Here is a 6,825-nt window from a genome sequence, read left to right as displayed (position 1 = left end):
TGGAGCTTCTAAGAAATGTATTTCAGGCACAACCAGGTTCTGAATATCAATTTCAGCACTTAGGCCTGGATCAACAGGAGAGACAGACTTTTGAACAGGAGATACAGATGGTGTGTTGGCCTTTTCAGTAGCAGCTTCCTTAGATGGAGTTGATGGAGAAGAAGTGACTGGAGCAAATTCCTTGTCTTGTGAGATCAGACATTCCTGATCCCCTTCCTTAGCTGCTTCCTCTTCATCATCTGAAACTGGCCTTTTTACCCTCTATTTCTGGTATCTCTTTGTTGATTTGGATTCCTTGGGAGTTTCAGGGACTGTCATTCTTCTAAGCCTTTTGAGAAGCCTAGATCCCCCAATTCCAGAATCCTTCTGAGAAGTCGTTTTCTCAGCTTCACCTACAACAGGTTCTGAAGAAGGAACCTGTTCCTCAGTATCAGATTCATCTCTCAAGGCAATCCTCATTCTCTTTTGAGGTGTTTGAGGAACAGTCTTTGTCCTCTTTGGCTTGGAGGATGAAGGCTTCACAGTAGGTGCTGAGGCTGAGGGTTGATCAGTCTGTGAAGTGGAGAGATAGGATTTGAGATATGTCCTGAGGGTAGGTTGAGTAGAATGAGTGGTAGGTGCTAAGGATGATGGTTTTTGGGTGTTTATTGTTGGTTGGACATCAGAGTAAATAGATCTATAAGTACCAGGATCAGCATTTACTAGGATCTGTTTTACAGACTGAGGAATCTGTAATGGTCTAACCACTGATTTCTTAGTGTCAGCATTTACCAGGTCATTAAAGTATTATTTTGCAACTTTAAAAGGTGGGGTTGAGGAACTGACTAATTGAGGTTCATCAGTACAAAAAGTATAAATAAGTTGACAGAATCTAGAAAAATAGACAACATTCCTATCCTCTGTCATCCTACCCCCAATAAAACCAATTATACCAGTTGCAAAATCAAAATAAGTTCGATTGATAATAGCATACCCGATGAGCTGACTCAGAATTGGGATAGCATCAAAATTCGAACATTTGTTCCCAAAAGCTTTGGTGATGCAGTCGAAGAAGAAGCTCCATTCTCTTCTGATATGAGCCCGTTTCAACTGGCCAAGTTTTGCCAAACTCCTTTCATACCCCAAATTTGCCATTAACTCCTGAAGAGCTGATTCTTCTGGAATTGAAAAGGTACAATCTTCTGGGAGATATAGAGCTTTGAGTATTGTACCAGGAGTGACTGCATAAGATGAATCACCCACTTCGAAAACAATATTGGGAGTGCCATGTTTACCACCATCATCAAAGTGCCCAGTCCGCCAAAACGTCAGAACTTGTTGGCTCGAAAAGACTGAAGGTTGGGTCAGTGCATACCCAATCACACTGTGTGCAAGAAGATCTTGCACAAAATGCAATTCAGATGGAACTTCAGCATGATCAAGAATTGCAGCATAGTTGTTTGGAACAAACTTAGCTCCATCAATGATGAAATCCTTAGGTGCCATGTGAAAAATTGAGATTTAAAAGTGCCAGTTAGGTGTTTGATAAAATGTCTGTATGAAAAACCAACGTGAGAGAAAGAGAGAGTAAAAGCAAGTAGAGAGAAAATGTAAGAAGGAAATAAAAGATTAAAGAAATCCTTTCTCTGTCGTACTTATACTCTAAAAAAAATGTTACCGTTGGACACCTGTCAGACATGCAGTAATAACAGATAGTTACTGGGCGCGAGAAAATAGTAATCATTACTTGCCCACTTGCCTGTTTTCAAGGAAAAACCGTTCCATTTACCCAGATATTCCATTAATCAAGGTGAAACCGTTTTAATTCAAAATTGAAACCGTTCCCACTGATTTAATTATTTTTCCCTGCATCATTAATATTCTGAAAAGAAATCAAGTGAAAATGACCAAGATAAATCATATGAGTAAGTACTGATAAAGGAAAGTCAGAACTTAAATTAAAACAGAATTTATATGGTCATCAGAATATCAATCAGGATTTATCAATGCATTACAAAATAACTTAGAGACAAAATCTTGAAATAAAGACAGATTTCATTAATATATCAAGAGAATACATTCATGAAATGGAAATTACATCAGTACTTATACAAGATTTCCCTAAGCTACTAAACCTAACATCAACAGCTTTAGTCCTAGCTAAGAAGCCTGACAAAGCTGATGATGAAGAAAAATAGGATGAAGACAAGATTAAATCATTTCTTCTTCTTCCTACTCTCGACAAACAGAATGGCGAGTCGGATGATTCGCTCTTGCTGGCGGAGAGCTTCCAGCCTTTCCTCCTCCAATCGCTCTAGATGGCGATGGTAGTCCATAGAGAAGAACAGGAGTTGAGTCAGTACCTCCTGTGGGACGGAGTCCCATATCTCCTCAGGAATGGTCGTGACGTGCCATTCCTGCTGCCAGTCGGCACAACTTAGCTCCATATTGAAGTTTTGGTAGTTCAAAAACATGTTGTATCTGACCATTGTGTTTTTGAAAGAAAAAGTATGAAGGTAAGTTTGTGAGAAAGAGTGTGATGGGAAGGCTGATGTGAAGTGGCTGCTTATATAGGCAAGAGAATGCCAGGAGACGTAAAAGTATTTAATGCTGACAGGTAGAATTAATTCTACCTCGTTTCCCCAGACTTGGAAAAAGAATAACATTCATTGGAAAGAGAAAACATGGTTGAATTGGCACAAGACACAAGTAAAAGTTGACTGTTTAAGTACGAGTACCATGAATCCTAACCATAGTGACTATTAATCTTCCACTTCACATGTTCTAGTTTGTACCAAGACTGTTATCAAATTTTATCCACAGATAAGTCAAGTAAAGAATTTAGACTGTAATATCAGAACTTAGACTTATTTCAGAACTTAACAGTCATCAGAACATAATTTCTTAACTCGAAAAAGAAATGCCTATCTAAGTAAATCCTCATACAATCATCAGAATATGCAACCAGAACTTGGCCTCAGAGTTAGTGCAAAATGACACAATGACTGTTTATCTAAAACAACATAGACCATCACAGTAATTTTCATCATTCAAATGGAGTGATTAGTGTGTGCATCAAGCTAAATAACAGACAAAGAGTAAAGTCTGATTCACTTCAGTATATCTTAGAAATAAGGCATAACTAAAATTTTGCTAAAGAGCTGTCATTATCCTGAAACCTACTGATGAATGAGTTCATGCTTGAGTCCACCTCAACTGTTTTGTGCTAATTTTATGCATCTTTTTAAATTCTATTTTACAGTGGCTCCTCAGTGTAAGTGAGTCACGACTGCTTATCAGAATTTATGCTATTATCAGAGTATTTCTCCAGTAATCATAGAGTGTGAAAAGTCACCAAGAAAATATTTTGCTTTTCTAATGCATATTTACTTAATACCAGCAATGCACTTGGGTCTTCCCTTCCACATTTTTACTCTAGATCTCAAAGGAGTACCTGATTTTATTCTTTGAACCTTTTGATTTTTCTTTTTATAAGTGAGGTTTATCAGCACTTAGTACATTCAGCAGTTTTACTAGTATCAGAACTTAACAGATGAGTAGCATTATTCTAATTTGTGACTTAGTAATAAGATAAACAAAGTAAACTCAACTAAGCTCAATTATCAGAATTTGCTAATGTCATAAGATTTCCACTGAAATAATTACTTCTTACATGGGATCATTTGTTTATTGAAGACTAGTAAGTCAGTATCTAGCACAGTTATCCTCATAGGATTGAATGGTTACTTAGACAGACATATCACTTATCAGAGTTTAGAAACATATATCAGACAGCAGTCAGTACTTAAAAACATTTGTCAATTAATCACAGAATACACAAAGAGATTAAATTCTGTAAATACTGATCATAAAGTCTGATAATACAGAACAAGACTAAGCAGATTTAGAGAAAGAACCTGAAATCATTCCAAGTTCATTTACCAATCTTGTAAAAGTGGCTTCACACAGTGGTTTTGTGAAGATATCTGCTAGTTGTTGATCTGTTGGAACAAAGTGCAATTCCACTGTACCTTCATCCACATGTTCCCTTATGAAGTGGTACCTGATGCTGATGTGCTTTGTCATAGAGTGTTGAACTGGATTACCTGTCATAGCAATAGCACTTTGATTATCACAGTAAATAGGGATTTTGAAATATGTTAACCCATAATCCAGTAACTGATTCTTCATCCAAAGAATCTATGCACAACAGCTTCCTGCAGCAATATACTCTGCTTCAGCAGTTGATGTGGAAATTGACTTTTGTTTCTTGCTGAACCAAGAAACCAATCTGCCTCCAAGGAATTGGCAGCTTCCACTTGTGCTTTTCCTGTCAATTTTACAACCTGCAAAATCTGCATCTGAGTAACCTATTAGTTTAAAATCTGATTCTCTAGGATACCACAATCCCAGATCAGCTGTTCCTTTAAGATACTTAAAGATTCTTTTCACAGCTGTTAAGTGAGGTTCTCTTGGATCTGCTTGAAATCTTGCACAAAGATAGGTAGCATACATGATATCAGGCCTACTAGCAGTTAGATAGAGTAGAGAGCCAATCATACCTCTGTAGTCAGTAATATCTACTGATTTACCAGTATCCTTATCCAGTTTTGTTGCAGTGGCTATGGGAGTGGATGCACTTGAATAATCTTGCATTCCAAATTTCTTCAGCAAGTTTCTGGTGTACTTGGTTTGACAAATAAAAGTGCCTTCTTCATTCTGCTTGACTTGAAGGCCCAGAAAATAGCTAAGTTCCCCCATCATACTCATCTGATATCTTGACTGCATTAGTTTGGCAAACTTCTTGCAAAGTTTGTCATTTGTAGACCCAAAAATGATATCATCAACATAAATCTGGACCAGAAGTAAGTCCTTTCCATGGTTGAGGTAGAACAGTGTTTTGTCTATTGTTCCTCTATTGAATCCACTTTCCAGAAGAAACTGAGCTAAAGTCTCATATCATGCTCTAGGAGCTTGCTTAAGTCCATAAAGTGCTTTATCAAGCCTGTAGACATAATCTGGATGTTTGGAATCTACAAAGCCTGGAGGTGTTCAACATATACCTCCTCCTCCAATTCTTCATTGAGAAAAGCACTTTTCACATCCATTTGAAAGACAGTAAACTTTTTGTGAGCAGCATAAGCCAAAAATATCCTTATGGCTTCTAACCTAGCAACTGGTGCAAATGTTTCATCATAATCAATTCCCTCCTGTTGAGAATATCCTTTTGCAACCAGCCTTGCCTTATTCCTTGTAATTATGCCATCACTATCAGTTTTGTTTCTGAATACCCACTTTGTACCAACAACAGATCTATTCTTTGGTCTTGGCACTAGGGTCCAGACTTTGTTTCTTTCAAATTCATTTAACTCTTCCTGCATTGCTTGCACCCAATCAGCATCTTGAAGAGCTTCTTCCACTTTCTTTGGCTCAGTCTGAGAGAGAAAAGAATTGTAGAGACATTCATTTGAAGTACCTGTTCTAGTTCTGACACCTGCATCAGGATTTCCAATTATCAAATCAGGTGTATGTGATTTTGTCCACTTCCTTGCAGATGGAAGGTTTTCTCTATAACTGGATGTTCCCCCATGATCCATGCTGTCTTCATTTTCATTTTCTGATGCTCCCCCTGAAACTATGCTCTCTGAGTTGGATTCTTCAGTATTTAGATTTTCAGCACTATCAGAACTTGGCTTATCAAAACTTGACGAATCAGAACTTAAAGAGCCAGATGTATGTTCTGATGTTTCTTGAGATGTGGTAAGATCTTGAATATGCTCCTTCTGCATAGGAGCATCTTCCTTTGACGTAGACACCACAGTTTCAATAACATCAGAGTTTAATCCATCAGAATTTACAGTATCAGGACTTAGACTGTCAGGATTTTCAGTATCAGAATTTGAGTCTTCATTTTCAAATCTCAGCTGATCATGGTCAATGAAATCTTCAAGACCAGTAATCTTCTTGTCATCAAAAGAGACATTGATAGATTCCATGACCACTTTTGTTCTCAAATTATAGACTCTGAAGGCTTTTGTGGAAAGTGGATATCCAACAAAGATTCCTTCATCAGCTTTTAAATCAAACTTGGATAGCTGTTCAGGATGAGTCTTGAGAACAAAACACTTGCATCCAAATACATGAAAATATTTCAGATTTGGCTTCTTTTTCTTCACCATCTCATATGGTGTTTTTCCATGCTTGTTAATAAGTGTTGCATTTTGAGTAAAATAAGCAGTCTGCACAGCTTCAGCCCGGAAATAGGTTGGAAGCTTTGCTTCTTCAAGCATTGTACGTGCAGCTTCAATGAGAGTTCTATTCTTCCTTTCAACAACTCCATTTTGCTGTGGAGTTCCAGGAGCAGAAAATTCCTGCTTTATTCCATGGTTTTTATAGAACTCTTCCATTATCAAATTCTTGAACTCAGGGCCATTATCACTCCTTAAAATTTTCACAGAATCTTTGACCATTTTATCCAAATGTTTGACATGATCAATCAAGATAGATGCAGTTTCACTTTTTGTGTGCAAGAAATACACCCATGTGTATCTGGTGAACTCATCCACTATGACCAACGCATACTTCTTCTTTGCAATAGACATGACATTTACTGGACCAAATAGATCAACATGTAGTAGATGATAAGGCTCAAGAATTGATGATTCAGTCTTGCTCTTGAATGAAGATTTTCTTTGTTTGGCCTTTTGACAGGAATCACAAAGGCCATCAGGAGCAAATACTGACTTTGGCAGTCCTCTCACAAGATTTTTCTTGACCAGTTCATTTATATTGTTGAAATTTAAATGAGAGAGTTTCTTGTGCCAATTCCAGCTTTCTTCAATTGAT

The sequence above is a fragment of the Apium graveolens genome, chromosome 6 (assembly GCF_009905375.1).
Source record: "Apium graveolens cultivar Ventura chromosome 6, ASM990537v1, whole genome shotgun sequence".
In the NCBI taxonomy this organism is placed as follows: domain Eukaryota; kingdom Viridiplantae; phylum Streptophyta; class Magnoliopsida; order Apiales; family Apiaceae; genus Apium; species Apium graveolens.
The sequence above is the reverse complement of the archived record's forward strand: the minus strand, read 5'-3'. Positions refer to the sequence as shown.